The following is a 24,098-nucleotide window of genomic DNA, read 5'->3' as shown; positions in this document are numbered from 1 at the left end:
AAACCACCAACCAACAACAAATTGTAGCAAACCAAAACGTTTACACCAAAAAATACGTGTTAAATTTAATGTTCTTTTCATTCACTGTTTTTTTTTTTTTTGTTTTTTCTAACAACACAACAGAGATTTATATTCATTTCTCTGGTATTTTATCATTTGTAGTTTATGATGGTGTCTTAGAGTTGCGGGTATGTTGGTGTGAAATGTGATTTTTTGGTACTAAATATCTAGTTGAAATGTAATTACATTTAAATAAAAATAGCAAAATAAGTTAAATACAATGCAGAAATTAAAGAGCTATAAGACAGAGAGCTGTAATAACATCCTCCATCAATATGTGACAATAAAATATTTTTCTGATATATGGGTTACATGGGGATCCTCAACAAAGTTGGTGGAAAAAGTTTCATATAGAACTTATTTATGTTAATTATCATAAATTTATATCATGATGAAATTGGACAATTATTAATGTTAAAGTCATTTTCTGATCAGGTCCCCCTTGATGGGGAGTAGGGACAAATGTTGTCCTCTTTTCTCCATACTTTACAGTATAATTTCAGAGTACTTAGAACTAATTTGTGCAAAAGTATATAGTGATTGCCACATAATCTCAAACGGTACTCCGGGGGGACATTTGTATGGGGTGTAAGTGAAATCATGGATCGCCATTGCCCATTTTCCATACCAAACAAACCTTAACAACAGAGATTATTTATGGAGCAAGCTATCTCCTTTCGTTTGCACCCTATCGTGTTTTCAACAGACAGACGGATGGACATATGCAGCTTAAGGTGGCCCTTAATAAAGAAAAGTTTGATTTTCCAGTCTTGGGTCTTTTTAACCCCAAGTGCCATTAAGGGTTAATTTCCATTTTTGTGTTGTTATTATAAAAACTAGACTTTTTCTAAGTTTCATCAAAATCGGTCCAAAAATATATAACATTTGGTTAACTTTCCATGAGAAATTCCATATATTGAAACATTTGACCTTCAAGATTTAAGGGTTATCGTTTTCCGATTTTAGTAAAACTTTCACAGTATATTAAGAATTATACGGATTATAATATTGTGAATAGGTTTTACTTCAAATGTAAGGAAATTGGACTCATTCGCCAAAATATGGCCCAAAAATTATTTTTTCTCGAAAATCACAAAATTTAAATCGTAGGTACGGAAAAACTATAGGAGGTATTGTCTTACTTTTTACATATTTTTATTCCCTATTATATACTCAATAAATCGGCATGTAATGATTAACAAAGATCTGAAATTTGTTTAACAAAACTTTTAAAAATTTAAAGTGTAGTTTTGAAACTGCAGTTAAAAAATATAACTTTTTTGGTATCCTACGAAGACAAAAACTCTTATACAAGTAAATATGTATTTATATATTTTAAGTAAAAATTTGCTTTTATTTTAATATTTCTCAAAATATGTTCATTTTGTACCTACATTTCTTGTTCTATTGGCCTGAGACACATTAATGGCCTGGGGAATTTTTAAAAAACTATAAAATTTTTTAACCAATTTTTGTCTTTTATATCTCATTAGAACGACAATTACGTACACATTTCTATTCTTTCAAATTAAATTGCAAAATTAATATTTCAATAGCAAAATTTTTACAAAAACTTGAAAAATTGCATATTTTTCCACTTGTAAATGTATATCAAAACTTCACAGGGATTGCGACACATCTTAACGCCAAATAATTTACCTACAATTTTTTCAGGATGATTTTTTTCAAACTTTTCTTTATTAAGGGCCACCCTATTGTAGCTAGATCGTCTTAGAATTTCACAAGGACTCAAAATATATGTACTGAATATTTCGATGGGTTGCAAACAGAGTGACAAAATCAATATACCCCCAATCTTTTTTAATGGTTGGTATAAAAACATAGCTTAAATAAGTTTGTCCAACAGCTGATGTTAATAACGACTAAATTTGTTTTGGCCCAAGCTGTATATTTCCACCTTAATGGAGAGGTTATTATGTGTTTGTACTGATGTTAGTAACGCTCAAAAATATTAGTCCTACACCCAAATTAAAATATTCCTATAATCAGTTTCTGAATCGATTAAATGATGTCAGTCCGTCCGTCTAGCTGGCCGGCTGGCTGACCTGTAAACTTCGCAAAGTACATGACGCCATTTTGAGGATACTTCGATAAAATTGGACTCATTTATTATCCAAAAATATGACTTCATCGGTCAGAAATGTTTGATTTATAAAGATATTAGTTGATCGCCCCGGCTTCGCTCTGTAGCATTTACTAATGTTAGTTCTTCAAGTTTCTATAACCCACGCACACCAGCCTGTTCTTATTTATTAGCAAATAAAATATCTAAATTTGTACTGCATACTTTAGGGAGCCTTTGTATTATAGTTGACTGAAATTAAAAAAAAAAAAATTTCCGCGTTGTACCCAGAATTTTGGATTTTTTTTTCTTTACAAACCATCTCCTGAAAATTTCGAATCGAATACAAAAAAAATCAGCCAAAGCGCTCTAGCCATTCTCATGTGATGACATTACATACATGGACCATTTAATTTTTATATATATAGATTCACACCCATTTTTTCACAAATATATTTTATATGCAAATAATTCACAACTAAATATCGGATCGATTCATAATTACCCATAGCTTCCATATAAGGACCACTTCCGAAAATTACTTCATCGAGTACAACTGAGTTAGGTGTTTGACAAGAGAGTATCCTATCTATGACTCCCATATAAGGAAACTTTTTAATGAATTTGCTCATTTATTTACTCAGTGTAGATTATTATATGGTCGGTCTTGACCATATTTTCTTACCAGTTTTATATATTTAACAGTTCTTTATCTCCTTAAAATATTCTCTTATAGTTACTTTGTTTTTAATTTATTTTATTCTTAAACAAATTCCTTGATATTATTCATTCCGACTTTCAAACACTTCAATTATAATTTCTACAAAAGCACTTTATTATAAAAGATATTCGAAATGATGACCTACATATATGGTTTTACTGTCGTTTGGTCTTGTTTGCAAAAAAACCACAACAAACAATTAAGAATGAAACCCAAACAATCAAGAACAAACACTTTGTTACGTAAAAATAAAGTGATTTAGTTTTAGAACAAACGAATGAATATGAATTTTGTATTGTACAGACAATCATAAATATTTTAGTGTTGATTAAAATGTGCATATTCAGTCAAATGTAACACAAAGATTTTAAAAGGATTGAATTGAGTAAAATTAACACATATACAGCGACACTCTATAGCTACATACATTTAAACATATAAAACGTAGAAATACTTTTGTACAGAACTGTCATGAAATGATTTAGTTTTTTCAAAAGGATGTTGCTAACAAGTTGTACAAGTAGTTTTATACATTTACAGTTAAGTTCATGTTGTTGAGGCGACACATACATACATATGAAAAGAACAATTTAAAATAAATTTCTAAAAAATTAAATATAAAAAGAGAAATGTTAACAATATAAGACTCTGCTAGAACAAAAAGCATCCAAACTAAGTAAAACAAAACTGATGATATTTTAAACCCATTAAGGGTTACAATGTTTTCAAGAGTACAACACAAAAAAAACCATGATTTAAGTGAAATATATCAGGCAGAACGAGACATGTTGAAAAACTTTTAGCTAAAAGACCAAGGAAAGTGAGCATAATGTAATAAGCAGGGCTGAGATTTTCATTGAGTAAAAAATGCATTTTCCCCCAGGCCATTTACGTGTCTCAGGACACTTGAATAAGAAATGTAGGATAAATTAACACATTTTAATAAATATTTAAATAACACAAAATATGTATCCTAAATATATCCTTATTTGCTTGAAAAAGCTGTTTTTTAAGCCAGATAGAACTTGAAAAAAAATCTGAAGCAAGAAAATTTATTTTCGAAAAATTACTACACAGTTTAAACATTTAAAAATTTTTTGGGAATTTGGCCACAGCGGCTGTTCTTGAAGAAAAGCATTCTGGACGTCCAATTTTAGTCCACATTTTCGAGCATTGATGGTCTCTAACGAATAATGTTGGCCTCCAAGGCGTATAATGTTGCTGGTTTATCAGCATAAACCTTTGACTACACATGGCGCTACAGGAAATAATCGAGAGGTGTTAAATCTCATGACCTTGGAGGCCAATTGAAAGGTTCATTTATCGAAATCAAGTAATAGCCAAATTTTGATTTCAATAAATCTAAAGTGTTCTTGTTGAAACCACATCTCGCCCGGATCAATGTCGTCCATATTATTAAACAAAAAATCATTCATCATGGTGCAGTAATGATTTCCATTCAAAGTAACGAGATCTCCGGTTTCACTTTTGAAGAAATAAGCTTCGAAGATGTAACCAACTCACAGAGGTATGGAAAAAAATGGAGGGAAATAAATCTGTAACTCCAGAACCCTTAGTTCGATTTGAATCAAATTTGACATGCGCAAATAAGAAGTGTTTTAGAGTTTAAGTTTTGAATTTTGACCGCATGGGCCCACCAAGGTTACGGCCAGGGGTTCCCAAATTTGGACACCTCGGGTATGTTCAATTTTTAAAATGAACCTATTTTTCGTCTGTGTTCCGATAAAAACATTAACGGAGCTATCAATTATCTCTTATAACTTAGGAGCTATTCGCATTTCAAAATTAAATTTTCAACAATTTTACCCATCCTACTCCAGTTTTTTGATAACTGCGGATCCAAGTATTTTCCGATTTTCCCCATTTTACCTTTATTGGACTAACAACAAATTTGTATTTCAAACAAAATAAAAACTGTTTAAAAATCGTGACTGACTCTAAAGTTATATGCATTTGAATTTAAAAACTTAAAAAATGTGAGTTTTAAATAGTTTTGGGGAAAAAAGTACTTTTATTCATTTTAAGTTATTTAAAAAATTTCTAAGAAAATGTATTAAGAATTTATACATTTTGAAAAGCCAACTTTACACAAAATATTTTAAATTTAAACAAATTTGATTATTGTTGATACTGAAGGAACTAGGTCTATCCAAAACACTCCTATTTTTTTATGTAAAATTCAAGTTTCGGGAAAAAATTCTCAAATCGCATAGTGGATATAAAAATAAAGTAACTTATTTTGGATGACCAAATATGTTGTTAATTATTTTGTAAAGGGTTCTGATAACTTCGCCCTTGGTATGGATATTATAGCCAAAAAACTAAAAAATCTTATTTTTGGGATTTTTCAAATATTTTTTTGGAAATTGCGGGATTGCTAATTAATTTGCCACTTAAAAAACATAAGGTAGAAATGTTTGTATCAGTATATAGAAAATCTTGTCTATTTTTCAAAAATATATATAACATTTGACAATTAAAAAATTCATGGAATACTTTTTTGAAAAATATGAAAAAAATGCTTTTTATTGAGTTTTTGCAAAGATATAAATTTTTCAAATTGAAATAGTTTTTTGATTTATGAATATTTTGTAACGAAATTTTAGAGTTATATAGATTTTTCTATTGAAAATGGAAAATTAAAAACAAATTTTGAAATTTATAAACATAAATTATAATAATATTTATAAACATAAATTATAAATTTCAAAATTGGTTTTTAATTTTCCATTTTCAATAGAAAAATCTATATAACTCTAAAATTTCGTTACAAAATATTCATAAATCAAAATACTATTTCAATTTGAAAAATTTCTATCTTTGCAAAAACTCAATAAAAAGCATTTTTTTAATTTTTTCAAAAAAGTATTCAGTGAATTTAATTGTCAAAAGTTATATATATTTTTGAAAAATAGACAAGATTTCCTATTTACTGATATATAACATTTTTACCATCTGTTTTTTATGTTGCAAATTAATTAGGGAAAACTTAACAACTCGCTGAGAATAGGAACACAGACGAAGCAATAGGTTCGTTTTAAAAATTGAACAGTGGCAGCATGGTGCAGTGGTTAAAGTGCTTGCCTTCAAAACCAAGCACCCCAAGTTCGATCCCTGGCAGAGGACAAACAATTTTCATAATGGTTTTCGTGTTTTTAAAATTAACCCCCCTCTAAACAATCCATCCAAGAAGACCCCTGACCACCCCTCCCCTAGAAAAGAAGATAACATCATGATAAAGGTCAGGCAGCTCGCCATCCCCTGAATTAAATTAGCAAGGTTCCCCACCACTACACCAAATACACAGACGGCGTTGTTTCTAGGCAACGACAGATGGCAGCACCATTATCCTAGACCATCTACAGCAGACCAATCATCTACTTAGTTGTAACAACAACCGATTAACGAAACTGACACAAGGCATAAATAACAATAGGCTGAATCTTATGGCAACTTCCTACATGTATCCTTGGATCCGCTACAGCAGATCAATCACCTACTTAGCAGGAACAACAACCGTTTAACGAAACTGATACAAAAATAGCAACAGTCTGGTTCTAATGGCAACATCGTACATGAAGACGCACAATACTCCAATAACAAGGAGTGCAATCTTACATGGGAAATATGCGAAAACAACTGCAAACAAGTCGTATAAGATGGAAGATGCTTTGTGGAAGCCAAATGCTCCCAAGAGGGGTAATGGAGAAAAATAAAAAATTTAACATACCCGAGGACATACTTTGAGGACTCCTGGCCGCACCCCTGGTAGGCCCATGCGATCAAAACTTAAACTCGAAAACACTTCTTCTTTGCGCATGTCAAATTTGATTCAAATCGTACTAAGGGTTCAGAAGTTAGAGATTTATTTCCCTCTATTTTTTTCCTATACCACTGTGCAACGTTTAAACAGCACCAAACGGAGCATTTTTCTGGACTTAATAGAGTCTGAAGGGTCTGTAGTGTATTGGTCTAACTCCATATGCGGTAATTTTGTTCATTGACAAACCCGTTAAGCCAAAAATGAGTCTCATCGCTGAACTACAAATATGCAGTTACATTAAAATCGTAGCCCTGGTAACTGGTATGATGTTTATGAGAGTTTTCAGCATACAAGTAGTAGACTTCATAAAAAAGTCATATGGAATATTGCTTTTCGCTTTGCTTTAGTTCAAAGTTTATAATTATGGGAAACAATTTATAATAAGTAGCTCTACTTAGAGTAGTTTTCTAATTTTGTTTTAATGGTTTCATAGAATGCCAAACATCTGGTAATTATGACAGTCTATAGCACTCGAGAAACCCCCTAAATATTAAGTATTTACTGATTATTATTTTAAAGAAAAATCGTTGAATACAACTATTTTTGGTTGTTATAAAATTGTTTTAATTACCAAATCGTTTGCCACCCTCGTACTCTTCAGTAAATTGTTGTGTATATGCATGTATTTATTTTTATTTTTTCTTATTAAAGATAAAATAATCATATTTATAAAATAAACTGTCAACAGTTGTGCACTCTTTGCTGGCAAATGTTCTTAAAATGTTGCTATTTTATGATGTGTGTAAAGCTTCTGTGACACATGCAGACTAGGGTGGCCCTTATTTGGCGCTTTTTGGTTTTCCATCTCATTTTTAAACAAAATGCTGAAAACAATTTTTATGGAGTAATGCCTCTGCAAATTATATTTCTTTGTTTTTTTGTATTTATTTGTTTCCAAATTTTGCTACCTCCACTCCAGAGTCGAACATTTTCTAAAGCAAAGTGTAGATTATTTTAACGCTGGAGTTAATTACACTGACCAACAGCATTTTTGGAACAGAACAGTGACCCTATAATTCTAAAAATTCAGCTCATTCGGATCATACTTGGATTTTTGGAGATTTCTTAAAAAAATGTGAGACCCGAAGTGGAGTGTAATTTTGCTAATTAAGCGTAAAGAGCTTTATTTACAACTTTGGTATCTTTGGTGACCCCCTCTGAAATTTTCCGGAAAAAATTTCGTAGAATATTTTAGTCCTTAAATGTCTAGTTTGAAAGGACTTTTTTGATGTTCTCGAAAAAAGGGTCTAATTGACCCCTAAAAACAGAAGCTAGAGGGTTAAGATCTTCAACAAAAATGATCCGCCTAAAATTCCACAATATAACTCCGAAAATAAGAATTCTCTCAGACATTAATTTACACGATTGTTTTCATTTAATATAAAGCTCCCTTCGTTTTAGATGACAGCGAACAATTTTAGACCTACGAAACATAGAAAATAGAAAGCTTATTAATAAGGGCCACCCTAATGCACACTTACTCATAGCAACAAAAGTAACAAATGTTGTACGTGTGTATGCAGCAGGTTCACTACGTAAGAGTGTGGAAGCATACTTCCACAACATAAATTTGGCACAATGGGATTTATTTAACTACATAAACAAATGATTAATAAAATTAAATAACTGTCACATACTTGTGTACGCAAACATAAAAGCCAAATAAAAAATGATTAATTACAAATAACATAGAAAATATGTATGTATAAAGTTTGAGAACATTTTTACAAAAATCTACTAAAGAAAATTAGTTAATAATTGAGTAGAAAAAGAATTTAAAACATCTAAGGAAAATATTTACTCCTTTAGAGTCAGACATCAAAGAAATATAAAAATCTTTGCCACAATATTTTAAATTTAACAAGTGGAGTTTCATTACCAATGTAGGTTGAAGTGAAATGATCCATATGGATTAAACAACATTTTGGGATTCATCTTTTAAAGCTTTCAGTGTACATTTAACATCTTTCAATGATGTGAGTTACCAAGGCTTCTCAAACTTATGTTCTAATTAATGAATTTTATAGAAATCTTATAAAACAGAAATGGTTTAACTTGAATTTGTTTATGTTTTCAACATGTTTAGGTTATTTTGTAATTAGTTTCTAAAAGAAAATCATTCGATCCTGTATTAAAATTAGATAACAACCTCCAAGATAATCTGTTGTATTTAGGCGTTTCTTAAACAAAGTTTCTTAAACAAAATAATTAACTAGCAGGATATCAGCATACCATCTTATATAAAAGACCTTTTACGATTTCCACCTCTGAAATATTATTCGTAGGTTTATGTTATTTATTTAAGAACGACCTAAGATATTATAGACTATAAATTTCACTGAACTATAAATTAGTTTATTGCTTCATTGTCATTCAACCCATTGTTTCATAAAAAATGTTTAATAAATTTTACAAGGGCTCTCCACCATACGTATAAGTGCTGTCATAACCATTGAAAAGGAAAAATAATATTACTCATACGCTCACAACCATTTATATTAGAATGGCTCTATTTTTATACAAAACTAGTTGATCGCCCCGGCTTAGTAAGGTAGCATTTACTAATGTTAGTTCTTCCAACCCACCAGCCTGTTCTTATTTATTTGCCAATAAAATATCTAAATTTGTACTGCATACTTTAGGGAGCTTTTTTATTACACTTGACTGGACTCACAAAAAAAAGAATTTCCGAGTTTTACCCGGAATTTTTGAATTTTTTTTCTTTACAAACCATCTCCTGAAAATTTCGAATCGAATAAAAAAAAAAATCAGCCAAATCGCTCCAGCCGTTCTCAAATGATGACATTACATACATGGACCATTTAATTTTTATATATATAGATAATAAACCTTTTCCAGTCATTCTTCCAAAATGTATTTAGCTTAATTAAAAAATACATCGTCCTATATTTGAACAATTTCATTTGAAAGAAAAATAACAACTACTTACTACATATGAAGCAAATAGGAAAATAAAAAAAACAGTTTAATATCTGTTTACTTTAAAATATATTTAAGTTTCCATTTAGTAATTCTATAATTTTTCTAAAGTTTTTACAAATTTGATAAGAACTAGCTTGAATATTAACCACACCATTTCCAATTGTATTTCAGAAGTTTATAATTGTATTTAAAAATTTTCTAATTGAATTTCAAAAATTTCTAATTAAATTTCAGAAATTTCCAAATATATTTCACATTTATCTAATTGAATTTCTGAATATTCATATTATATTTCAGAATTTACCATTTAATTGGAATTTTCTGATATATAATTAGAAATTTCTAAAATACAATTGGAAATGGTGTAGTAACAAATCAGATTTTTTAATGAAATTCAAAGATGACCATAAAACAAGAAATATACTTCACTAAAGTATATTTTAAGATATTAAAAACTATTTTTGTTGAAAAAAAAAAAATTGTGTAACAGGTAAGATAACTATATTCGGCTGTGCCGAATGTTATATGTATGTATATGCTTCACCAAATTGTATTTTAAAATAAAAATTTTTAGGTAAACAAAATTAAAAAAAAAATAGTTTCCTATTATTTTTTTTTTAATTTTTTATAAAGATTTTTTTTCAAAAATGTATTTTTTTTAATTTTTAAAATAATTATTTAATTTTTTTTAATTTATCAGTCAACAAAAGTTTATGAAAAAAAATTATTTTTATTGAAAAAAATTCGGGTTAAAATATATTTTTCCCGATTTTGACCCATTGTCGGTTCAACCGATATACGCAGCTGCAAATGACTTTTAAATATTTATCATAAGATATACATATTGTCTATATTAATGACTTAGTAATCCAGATATAGTTCAAAACAAGTAAGAAAGTATGGTCGGTCAAGCCCGACCATATAATACCCTACACTAAGTAAAAGAGCAAAAACTTTTTTCTTTTAAAATTTCAATAATTTATATTTTTGAGTGATTTTCGGAAGTGGGTCTTATATGGGGGCTATGTCTAATTATGGACCGATCACCATGAAATTAGGTCTTGTGATTTATGTCTACATGAAAGTTTACTATGTTGAATTTTGTGAGTATACCAACATTTTTAAGCGATTTATGCACGTTAAAGTGATTTTCGGAAGCGGGTCTATATGGGAGCTATGACTAATTCTGGACCGATCGTAATAAAATTTGGTCACATGAATTTTGTGTATATAAAACTTATTTGGAGCGGAATTTGTGGAGATACATATATAAATTAAACATTTATGACCAATTTCGGGAGGACATTTGTATGGGGAATAGGTGAAATAATAATGAAATAATGAGCCGAAGAAATAATGTGTACCAAATTTCATCGAAATATCTTCAAAATTGCGACCTGTACTCTGCGCACAAGGTTTACATGGACAGCCAGCCAGCCGACCAGACGGACGGACGGACATCGTTTAATTGATTCAGAAAGTGATTCTAAGTCGATCGGTATACTTTAAGTTGGATGTTAGACTAATATTTTTGAGCGTTACAAACATCTGCACAAACGCAATATACCCCACTATGGTGGTGTAGGGTATAAATAGGTAAAAAATCGAGGTTGTCCTGTTTTTTTTTTTTTTTTTTTTTTTTTTTTTTGTATAACCAACTCTCAGGGGATACCCCTATATATGCAGTGCATTGTGTTGATGTTAGGAAATAAAGTTGTGAGAAGGAGGAAAGAGGGAGTAGTGTTTGTTGACGTTTGACTTGACGTTGGCAGGCAGTAGATTCCACATACGTATGGTACGACCAAAAAAAGAGTTTTCCCTATAATGTGTCGTGCGATCGGTACTCAAATTAATAGCAAATGGGTGCGATCTGTGTGATAGTCGTGTGTTCCGGATGAAAGTGCGCGTATTGGGTATAAGATTACTTATGTCTACTGAACAACACCCGTGATAATATCTGTAAAATAAGGATAAGCTGCCCACATTACGACGATGTTCTAAAGTATCGATAAACCGGGTAACATTCTCATCACCTATAAGATCAACCGCCCTTCTTTGAACCCGGTCCAGCAGCTCTAGACTTGACCTTGCAGCTCCGGCCCATATGTGGGAATTATATTCCATTTTTGGACGAATGAAGCTTGTGTATATACGATGAAGATCGGAAGGGGAGAAATATGTCCGACACCGTCTCAAGAAACCCAAGCACCTAAAAGTTATTTTTGGGCGTTACAAATATCTGCACAAATCCAATATACCCTCCCCACTATACCCAGTGGCGCAGAATCAATAATTCTGGCATTTCTAAACGGCGTCCGAACGGTATAAAATGTGACGTGGGCATAGCCAAGGAGTATAAAAATATTCAAATATTTGAAATAGAATAGAAAACAAAAAAATTGAACGTGTTTAAAAATTTTACATGTCGAAGGTACCCTATTTGAGCCTCCATAGAGCCCATTTTAATGACTTAAACTCGAATATTCCTTTGCTACACCCATGTAGCACGTAGCGATCGGCCCAGCCTTTTAGAAATGCCAGATTTATTTCCAAAAAATTTTGATTCTATGGTGGTGCAGGGTATAACAAGTAAGAAGAACAGAAGTTTGATTGCTTCAAATGAAATTCTTCTTTATCAACCGACTTTCTATTGATAAAACCAAAAAATACTGTGAAAAATACATTTAACAACAAATTCGGTTGCTAACTACTACGAATATGTTTTTTAACTTATCTAAACAAAAAAATATAACTCGGAATAAATGTGGATGAAATTGTTCCTAGTATTTGCAATCCTATTGAAATTTTGATACAAATTTTAGTTTTGGAATCTCAATAAATATATAACATGTAATAAAATCTTTATTTATCAACAAAACTAAATGAAATTTAAATTTTTTTTAAATTTGTCATTCCAAATAACAAAATGTAAAAAAACATGTTAAAGGGAATCCCGCAATTCTTAAAAATTTGAGCAAAAATCCCAAAAATGGTATTTTTTACAATTTTGCCCATAGGGTCCTAATTTACTTCGGGGCTGGGAAAATACTTTGGGTGTAAATGGGGAACACACCAAGGTTTCTAAAGCTGCTTCGCGTTTTTTGATATCAGCTTTGGGATTTTAGAACATGTGGCCTAAAGGTGAAATTTTGATAAAAAAAATAGGTCACTTTCCGAAGGGCGTAGGGGCGACATACTAGAAAAGTAGGACGTATTTTATATATCGAAATGATCTTCGTAAAGATACCTTACAGAAAAATATAAAATTGTTATATGTTCTTAAAGAAAGTTTATTTTTAATAAAAAAAGAGTTAAGTGACCAAAAAACAGAAAAATCTATTTTTTTAATATTTAAATTGAAAATGGTTTATTTTTGGATTCATTAATAATTTAGTTGTTATTAATAATTTAGTTGTCTAACCAACAACAAAAAATTCAACTCCATTTGGTCCAAAAATACGAACTTTATTTTCAAAAAAGCGGATCAAGGTATTGCAAAACTTTAAAATTTAAATTTTTTTTAAATGCCTATAACTCGGAAGTTATAAGAGATAAATAGCATACGCAAGCATGTTTTTTCAAGACCTGGCCGAGCGCTTTCCAAACATATAAAAATCTTTGAAGTCGGATAGAAAACAAAAAAAAAATTTCGAAGGTACCCTACTTTGAGTAACCATAGCGCCGCCGCTGTATCATTTGTAGGGCTGATTTCAATAAGTTAATCTCGAATGCACCTTGGCTACTCCCACGTCAAATTTTATCCCGATCGGATGAGCCATTTAGAAATGCCAGATTTATTTCCAAAAAATGCTGATTCTGCCCCACTGTGCATCGTTAAGTAGAGACATTAACTGCATTATAAAGTGTGTGTATTTCTGCGAATTTATACAACCACTGACTGACTATTTAATTCTGTTAATCTACATTTGAATAAATAAAGATTTGTTGCAATTTTAACTACTAAACTGCTTATTTGCAATCAAAAGTATCCGGTTAATTTAAATGAAACAAACCAACGTTTTTTAAAAGGTAAAAACGTAACAAAATTTTTTTTCGTGAGCCAGTCTAATGTATGTAAGAGTGCGAGTTAAGAGAGGTAAACTGAAATTTTATTACAACTTATAAAAATATACAGAGCCGACCCTTTTGCTTTATTTACTTATGCCCAGTCTGGTTGGATTGATTTCGAAATAATTTCATTAGTTTGTTACTGCCAGCATCCTTTATGACAGTGTACGTAGCTTGCTGTAAAAATATTTTGTAGGTTTATTTATGGCTGTGTATGGATGTGTGCTTGAGTTTGTCAGCATGCATGTATTTGTAGTAACTAAAGGACATAAAGCAATTTTATTTCATATAAATTCAGTTTAACAATTACCGCCAACAGCGTTGACTAAACTAAAGAAAATAACTGGATTGATTATGGCCTACAAAATACAAATAAAAAAAATGAGGAAAACATACAGTTTTACAAACAGCAGACACATATAAACCAGAGATGTTGTAGTCCTTGCTGTAGTTTCTTATTTTATTTTTTATTATGTTTGTGAAATAACAAGGACAGATTTTATATTTGTAGAGGAAGAGGGAGGGTACACTATAGCCCTGTGTAACGATAAAGCGATAAAAATACATTTACAGTTTAACAAACAAATTTGAGCACATAGTAGATGTAGATGTAAATGTATATTATATTTTATTTTTCATGGTATGGTGTGTATGAAGTAATAAACACTTTTTTTAAGCCATCACCACTGAACAGATGTTGCCATTCCATTCTTTTTACATAAAAGCAAAAGGCAACCTTTATGCGTAAAAATGATTTTGCTGGATGGAAATTATTTTTATTTTTCACATCTAAAAGTAACAATAATAAAGGGAACAACAGCAATATAATGTAGGTGTTGTAATCATGTTCTACTAACTGCCGCTTGATGCCTTATAGAACCTACATATAGCTACATACATATGGGTCATACCATGTCATCGCACGTGACATTTGTATGTCTACAGAGTGGTATAGATAGATGCAAAAATAAGAGTATCTGAAAAATAATTTGATCTTTATGTTCCCTTCGGAAGGTACTTTATTTTAAAATAATAATAAATACTTTCGAAACATTGTTATCCAAAATATCGAGCGAAATAAGGATATATCGTAAGCGACATAAAACGGAAGTAATTTTGAGGTACATGCAGAAATATGCAAACATTAACCCAGATAACGCTAGATTTTTTTTTTTTTTGGAAAGTTTAATTTTTATTTCGGAACGTAAATTCCTAATATACAATTAAACCACGAGAAACTTCTTTTATCAGCTGACGCTTTAAGGTTCGGAAACTTCATAACATGTAATAAACAATGAAAATTTAAAAAAAAATGTGCATTTAAATGCACGTACAAACCCGGTTTTCCCGTTCTTTTAAAAGGACGGTTGCACAGAGTGGGTTTTTGTTTTTTCAGTCGTGGTTGACATCTCGTGGAATTACCCATATATATTTCCTGTTTTAGCCGGAGTTGTGCCATAGTTGTGGAGAATGAGTATAAGGCCACCAACTATTTATTTGGGTTTTATTCCTTGGTTCAACATAAAAATAATCACAGTAAATTGTATTTTATAAATTTCTTCCTCTTTCTATTGATATACCACAGATATGTGCACATGGCACATGTCGCCAAGTATCACTACTTTTGCTTATATTTTCCATATTTAGAATGTACCTTTTTATGTTCAACTAATGAATGATTCATGCTAAAGTTCAGTGAGTTTTGAGTTACTTAAAATAACTTTCGCAAACTGTTGAAGTTTCAGTTTTTACGTAGCAAACATTTTTTTTTTAAATAATTTACCACTGGATGAACTTTCGTCGTCCAGGGTTCGTTGCAAAATTTTAGATTGATGAGCATCCAACAAATAAATGGTATTTCTTTTATTCTTTACAATTCTGTTTGATAATTTACCAAATATTTATAGCTTAATTTTTGAAAATTTTGTACAATTGGGCAAAACTTCCCAACCGCTTCGTTCTAAATACTTTTCAACAGATATTGCAACATGAAAGCTTATAGGGTCAAATATTTTTGAGACTTTTTTCGGAAGACCTCTAAGGTCGCTCAAGTCGATTTTTTTCTTCATAACTTTGTAAAATCCTACGATTTTCTTTAATTTTGAGGAAACATTTTAATAGACAATTTTCAAGCTTTATTTTTGCGTACAAAAACTATTAGTTTTTGCAATGAATTGACTCATTAAGGTGTCCTACATTACAATTTTGCGTAATTTTTCCATAAATTTTGTAAATAATGCTTTATTACTTTTAAAATTGTTATGAAAGTGACAAAAACTAACAAAGCAGTTTGAAAGATCAACCAATCTATATAAATAAAAATCAGATGTCGTTCGTCATAGCCCAAATTAGGTTTTTACGGAATGAAAAATTGACCACGCCCACTTTTTTCGATTTATATAAAATCGGAAAACGGCTACATCGATTTGGCTAATTTTTTGTTTAAATGATCATAGTAATCCAATTTAACTTTTTACTGAAAGAAAAATTGACCACGCCAGTTTTTTTTTTAAATTGTCCACGTCCACTAATACGCCCACTTATTAATTGCAAAATACATCGGTCTTTGATCGCTCATTTGTCAGACCAAAATTCGATTACTTGTATAAAATCTCAAAATATCTAAATTCGCTAATAACTTGGCCAGGAAAAGGAGCTCGATCTGTGATCACTCATATTTCTGACCAAAAATCGATTTTTTTTATAAAAACTCAAAATATCTTAATTCGCTAATAACTTGGTCAATAAGCGTTTAATCAAGAAAAAGATCTCTACTCAAAATATCTAAATTCGCTAATAACTGGGCCAATAAGCGTTTAATCAAGAAAAGGAGGTCGATCTGTGATCACATATTTCAGACCAAAATTCGATTACTTATATAAAAATTCAAAATATGTAAATTGATTTACATGTATTCTGTTGCTGCAAGACTTAGGTTTTGGACAACAATCTTAGATTCTTTGTCTCTCAGTAGCGCTTCTATGTATATTTTATTCTATGCCCTATATGAATAAAAATTATCATTCAATAATACGTTTTTTTTAAACTATTTTTACCCTTTTCAAACCGCTTCTCACAAATTCACAAATCGAACACAAACATATTTTTAACTTAGACAGGACAACGTCTGTCGAGTCAGCTAGTTCTTAATAATTTAGGGACAACCATTTTCGAATTTGCCTTTACCGTTCCTGAGTTATATTTGTTTTCATCTCTATTTGCCAGTTTACAACTCATATCCGAAAAACAAATAAAAATCAAACGTAATGTTTGTCAAACGTTCTGCTTTGTCTAAAAATAATTTTTTGGGGTTTTTACGATGTAGTTCTATGCCCTTTGTAAATTTGTTTTGCTTAGTTTTTGCACACAAAAATATAGCTTAGACATTTTTCTTTTAAAATGTTTCCTCAAAAATAAAGAAAATCATGGATTTTGACAAAGTTATGAAGAAAACTCAAAAAAAATCGAGAAACCCGATTTTTGCCAAAAACTCGACATGAGCGACATCTATACATATTCCGAAAAATCTGAAAAAATCTCAAAATCATGAAAATAAAAATGATGGAATATTACGGCTTCATGTTTGGCCCTTATGCTTGGCGTTTCTATGGCCAATTCTCGCTTCAAATGAATCAGTTGCGTTCGGTGCGATCACAGTTTCCCTGTGATGTTCTGGTCAGATTTTAGCAGCTCATAATAGACCTTACCTTAGCGCAATTGATATTTGGCTTTGGTGATTCGGCAGGCTGCAAAATAGTCTTTCAAGTTCTCAGCTTCAGTTCGTCTGTTACTCAATTTCTCTGCTTTTGGATGAATCCCTCTGCTTACAAACATTTTGAAATTGCTGATTGAGTAGCTCTCAATGATTTCGCAAGTTTTTGTTTGAGTTCGACAAAAATCTTTTTGGCTGGTCTGGGCGATCTTTGACTTCTGTTTCAAAATCAGCACTTCTGAACCGAAGAAACCATCTTTCACACATTGAAACTGATGGAACACAATCACCATAAGCAATGGTGAGCAATTGGTGTACACATTTTGTCCAATCAAGGAAGTATAGCAAAACTTCCCACATATGACGCTTTGTTGGTACAAAATTCTATATTTTGAAGGCAAAAAAAAAAATTAGTTGTTTGAACTATAATAATACGCCATATATTGTAAATTCCGAATTTTTAATTCATACTCCCATATATTGGGCACAAATCTGTACAGTTTGGTGATTTCAACATATAGTGGGTCCAACATTTTTAAGGGTTTTTAATATTATAGTAGCTTCTCATACACGTAGTTTTAATCAGTATAAAACCAATAAATTCTATTTTTTTATTAAAAAACTTAAGAACTTCTATGTTATTTTCAAAAGACACATTTTTCAAATCAGATTATTTACAAACAAATTTAAGCCATTATTATACCCTTCAGCTTCGTGAGAAGGGTATATATAAGTTTGTCATTCCGTTTGTAATTTCTACATTTTTCATTTCCGACCCTATAAAGTATATATATTCTGGATCCTTATAGATAGCGGAGTCGATTAAGCCATGTCCGTCTGTCTGTCTGTCTGTCTGTCTGTCCGTCTGTCTGTCTGTTGAAATCAGTTTTCTGAAGACCCCAGATATCTTCGGGATCCAAATCTTCAATAATTCTGTCAGACATGCTTTCGAGAATTTTGCTATTTAAAATCAGCAAAATCGGTCCACAAATGGCTGAGATATGAGTAAAAAACCAAGACAACCTCGATTTTTTACCTATTTTTTTACCTATATCTGGATTACTAAGACATTAATATAGACAATATGGATATCTAATAATAGATATTTCAAAGACATTTGCAACGACGTATATAAGACCATAGTAAGTTGGACCCACAATGGGTCAAAATCGGGAAAAAAATTTTAACCCGAATTTTTTTTTTTTTTTTAAAAAAATTTAAAAAACAAAAAAAAAATTTTTAAAATTTAAAAAAAAAAAAATTTAAAATTTAAAAAAAAAAATTTTTAAAATTTAAAAAAAAAAAATTTAAATTTAAAAAAAAAAAAATTAAAATAAGTATCGAAAATTTTTTTTTTCCAAAAAATTAAAAAACTGGAAAAAAAACTAAATTTTGTTTACCTAAAAATATTTAAAATTTTGAAGTATAATTTGGTGAAGGGTATATAAGATTCGGCACAGCCGAATATAGCACTCTTACTTGTTATTGATATTATTTTCTCTAAATATGAATATTGTAGATTTAAGAAAAAAACGTATAAAGAAACTTTAAATAAATAGTTTAATAACTTGGTATCACCAAAAATGAAAATAGTGACAAAATAGGGCCACCCTATTGTAAACTGTTTTACATTATAACGGAGCAGCCTCAATGTATGCCACCTTTTTGTTTCCGTTTTATTTGTGTTAAAAGTAAAAACGAAAGAATATTGATTTATTGTTAGTCTATCGTAATGACACAAAGTTAACGTTCTCTACTTGTTTTTGTTAACATTTGTGCTGGTGCTTTTTTATTTTCTGTCACATCCTGTAGGGATTTATAGAAATGAGAAAAACAGCAAGTACGAAATCACACAGTAACAAAAACATACACAAACCCATAAACAGTAACGAGTTGTGAATGTGCGTTCGTCTGGTCTTGTGTTTGTAAGTAAAAAAAAACAGAGAATTATTGTTCTGATCTACTGTGTGTCTATTCGTCTACAATCAACCTGAATCTGAAAGTGAATTTGTTTTCACTCAATCATTGGAAAAAAAAAACAATAAAAGAGGATATAACGAGAATAAATCTGAGAAATGTTTTAATGCGTCAAATATGAACCACACAGCAGCATATTTGGTTTGATATGTATTTATGCTACTCCCTTTTTTCATGGCGGTATAAAATACAGTCGCAGTTTAAAAATAATTGTATCATGTAGTTTCACTGTAATATATTTTTCTTTTCCAAATACTGTCTTATGAAGATAGAAGTTTATTTGTATTTTTTGTAAGGAATATATTTTGATTATTCCCTGGTTGGCAAAGGATTTTATATCTCTGAAGTTAAATTAAGTCAAGGTTTTAACAAATATTTAGTATTTTACTTTACATAATTTGAGGGGAAGTTAAACTTCTTAAAAGTTTTGCGATAAGTGAAAAGTTATTTGATTTTTTATATTAGGGTGCGATTAATTAGTAAGGTCTAAAGATTTAAAAATTAGAACCGAGAAAGTCTCTAAAACTTAAAATTTTTCCTAACCAGAAGTGGTAATGTTTGGCCCTGATTTAAGACTTAATACTTTATTAAACCATACTCGAAAAGTTAAACTCTTCTTCCTCTATCACTAAGCTAAATATTATACTTTTTTTAAAAAATTTCTAATATGATAAAACCAACAGTACGTATGAGTATTGGTAATTAAATGATACCTACAACAATATCACTCATACGCTCACATATACCGAATGACTTTATATGAAGAAGAAAAAAATCTATTTCTTCAGTGTTTTAATGCATAGTTTAATAAATTTCGGAGCTTGGAGTAGCAACAACATTTTAAATGATACTTCATATTGAATATGTATATGGGCAATTCCACGAGAATCGCTACTACAACTGAAAACACAAAAACCCTAGAAACTTTTTTCAAGATGATTTGATTATACCGTCCGACAAATAGAGAAAAAATTCGTTAGACACGAACAGGATGATATACGTCTGATACTATAAATTTAATGGAGAAAAACTGTGTTTTCAGTTTTTCATTTCATGATCCTGCGTCCTTTTTTAAGGATTTCAAAGTTACAAAGAAGTACATTTTTCAAAAAATATTTAAAAATACTCCTGCTTTTCCAACAATGACAAATTGTATGTCAAAAGAACAACAAGAGTTGTAAAATATTTTTTATTATCTTTATTTTATCCTGTAAGGATCAAAATATGTCAAAAATGTCCTTTAAAATGTTTATCCTTTAATATTCTTTAAGATTGCCAATAAATTCCATTTAAAGAAATAGTGCATTAAAGACCCAAATATTCTATATTAAATGTCAAAATTTCATCCTTTATATATATAGAGGTCAAATTAAAATATAAAAAAAATTGATTAGTATACAAAAAAGTCTTATTAAGACAAGTGCATGTTCATAAACTACACAACCATAGTGGGGGAGGTATAATGGGTTAGAGCTGTTGTTTGCAACATACAAAAATATTGTCCCAACAACCACCTTAAAGTATACCAATCTGCTCAGGATCACTTTCTGAGTCGACCAAGCGATGTCCGTCCGTCCGTCCATCCATTCACGTTAACCTTGTAATCAAATTACAGGTCGCAGGTTTAAAGATAATTCGACGAAATTTGGCACAAGCCTTTATATTTCCCAAGGACAAAGGGTGTTGAATTTGGTTAGAATCAGCCCATTATTTATCCTAGCCCCCATACAATTGGTATATTTGAAAATAGTTAAGCTCTCATAAATATCTTAATTATAAACATATTCAAACCAAATTCAGCATAATTAAGCCGAACTCTCACGACCAAATTTCGTGACGATCGGTCAACAATATTCCATAGCTCCCATATAAGCAACAATCTCGAAAATGTCATTAATATACATAAATCTCTGAAATATGCCAGTATCCAAACAAAATTCAACACAAATATGTTTCGTATATTCGCAATTCATCCCACCAAATTTTGTGACGATTGGTCCATAATTAGTCATAGCTCCCATATAAGGCCCACTACCGAAAATTTTTTCGAATGAAATATTAAAATAAAATATTAAAAATCAAATAATTCAAATTTAAAATATTTTTTAACACTTAAGTAGTTAAGATAGAAGGATGAAATTTTGGCATGTGGTATTCAATATTTGGATCTTTAACTCACTATTTTTTTAAAAAAAAAATATTGGAAATCTTAAAGGATATTCAAGGTTAAAAATTTTAAAGGACATTTTTGACATCTTTTGATTCTTACAGGATAAAATAAAAATAACACGAAATATTTTACAACTCTTCTTGATCATTTGACACCAAATTTGACATAGTAGAATGATCAGAAGTATTTGAAAACATTTTTTTAAAAATGTACTCCTCTGAAAATTTTAAGTCCTTTTAAAAGGAAACAGGATCACGAAATGAAAAACTGAAAACGCAGTTTTTCTGCATTTAATTTATTGTTTCAGACGTATATCATCCGGTTCGTGTCTAATATTGAGTGTCGTACGGTGAAATCCAAAAACCCAACGTCAAATTGTTTGCGATTTCTTGTGGAATTCATGATATTTTGAACAAAAAATGTTAGGATTAACTTATATCAACCCTTTATTTAATGTTTCTATTAAGATTTTTATTTAAACAACAAAGTTTAAATGTAGCATTTTTTAAATTGCACTTGAAAAACAATTTCCACCAAAACAAAAAGGACTCTAATAATTAAAAGTTTAAAAAGTAGAAAAGTATTTGTGTTTTATACAAGTGTTGTACTAGTTGTTTCCTGTTATTTTGTTCTTTAGCTTCCTTATATTTATCACTGCCGCTTTTAAATGAGTTTTAAGCATTTTGACCCAATTTGCAATTGTAACTTTGTCCTGTGAAATGACGGTTGTTTTGCACCTCTTCTTAAACATTTTAATTGTAATTGTTTGAAATGGTTTTAAAGGGACACAAAAACTTTTTGTTGCGGTTTTGCTAAACGAATTAACATACAGAAAGTTTTTGTCTTAATTTTATTTTTATAGCTTTTTACCTTGTGTCAGAGTTATGCTTTGAGTTTTAAGGTAGTTTTTTTTTTCTTTTCTTGAGGAGTTTAAGCGAAGATAATAGATTTGATGTATATTGTTTCCGCCATAGAATTTGAAGGGCTTTAAAATTTAATTTCAGTTTTATGATTTAAATAGAAAATATTTTAATATTAAGTAAAATAATTTTTCTCATCTGTTTAATAAATAATGAACCAACTTATCACTTATGTGATCTTTTTTCACAAATTTGTAAGTTCCTTGAACTTAGTTTTTAGTAATTATACCCTACACCACCATATTCTTCGTTTGTACTAAAAGCATGCCGATTTTATCAGGATCACTTTCTAAGTCGATTAAACAATGTCCGTCCATCTAACAGCCTGAATGACTGACCATGTAATACTTGCAAATCATTTGTTTTGAGTCCCAGCATGAAGGCTGAAACTGGCTGAAATCAGTCTATAATTTCACCTAGCCCCCATAAAAACGTCCTCCAGAATAGGACTATATCGGTCATAAGTACTTAATTTATATGGGTACCTACACAAATTTGGCTACAAATAAGTCCTCCCATCTTTTTGGCAACATATGGATTCCGAAGTAAAAGAACTGTTCATCTTTTGAGGCCAAGAACAAATAAACCCAATTTCGGATACCCTGTTCTGAAGTGAAACGTATCCCAGAGAAAGCGTTCTGCATCAATCGAAGGAAATAGTAGTCGGTCGGAGAAAGGCCTGGACTATAAGGCGGGTTAGGCAAAACGTACCAACCACTTCTTTCTAAAATGTTTTTAACATGTATTGCATAATCTGGCCGAGCGTTGTCATGATGGGGTATTACGGTTTCATGTCGGTTTCATTCTGAGCATTTTTCAGACTCGCTTAAAACGAGTCTGTTGCAAATACAGCGCCATGGACAATTTGCTTTAGTGTCGTTTCGGCTGGTTGACCGGGCTTCACATATGATCTATTACGCTTTGGGTTATCGTAATGGATTAATTTTTCGTCGCAAGTAATGATTAGGTGCAAAAATAATTTTCTTTTATGACGTTCAAGTGTCATTTCAGACATACAAAATCATCTTTAAAGGTCTCTCGGCTTTAATTGAATTCTGCTCCCAAACTCTTGTTGAGATTTGTAACAATCTTGATGGGGTAGTGCCGCCAATTCTTGGCCTTCGCCTAAGTTATCTTTGTCTTCCGTGTCAAAATTACCATTTCTGAACCGCACAAACCATCTCTCGCACGTTGAAATCGATGAAACACATTCACCATAAGTCTTTGTGAGCAATGGGTGTGCTTCAGCAACATCTTTTCAAATTAAAGAAGTAAAGCAAAACTTCCCGCATATGACGCTTTGTTAGCACAAATTTCGACATTTTCGAAGCAAAAACAAGCCTTGTTGTTTACACAAATTTCAAAACTATAATTTTTGACATAAGTTCTTTCACTGTCGATCAAAACCAATGAACCGACTTCCAAAAAAAATAACTGCTGCAATGAGTGTATGTGACAACAATACAACAGCAGCATTTTCTAGCAACAAATTGAGCTCCTCAACTAAAACTCAACATTTGAGTTTCTACAAGTCACCAGCATCTCATGCCAATATACTCAATAATATGTCAAAAGATGTGCTGCAAGAATTCAAACAGAA

General features: G+C 30.6%; 1 protein-coding gene across 1 annotated transcript in view; it reads right to left on the bottom strand.

Annotated features, from left to right (window-relative positions):
• Positions 1-24,098, bottom strand: part of Neto (Neuropilin and tolloid-like) — a 279,692-nt gene that overhangs the window by 94,919 nt on the left and 160,675 nt on the right. The gene's annotated exons all lie outside the window — the stretch shown is intronic.

The sequence above is a fragment of the Calliphora vicina genome, chromosome 4 (assembly GCF_958450345.1).
Source record: "Calliphora vicina chromosome 4, idCalVici1.1, whole genome shotgun sequence".
NCBI classification, from domain to species: Eukaryota; Metazoa; Arthropoda; class Insecta; order Diptera; family Calliphoridae; genus Calliphora; species Calliphora vicina.
This window is presented reverse-complemented; position numbering and strand designations above follow the sequence as displayed.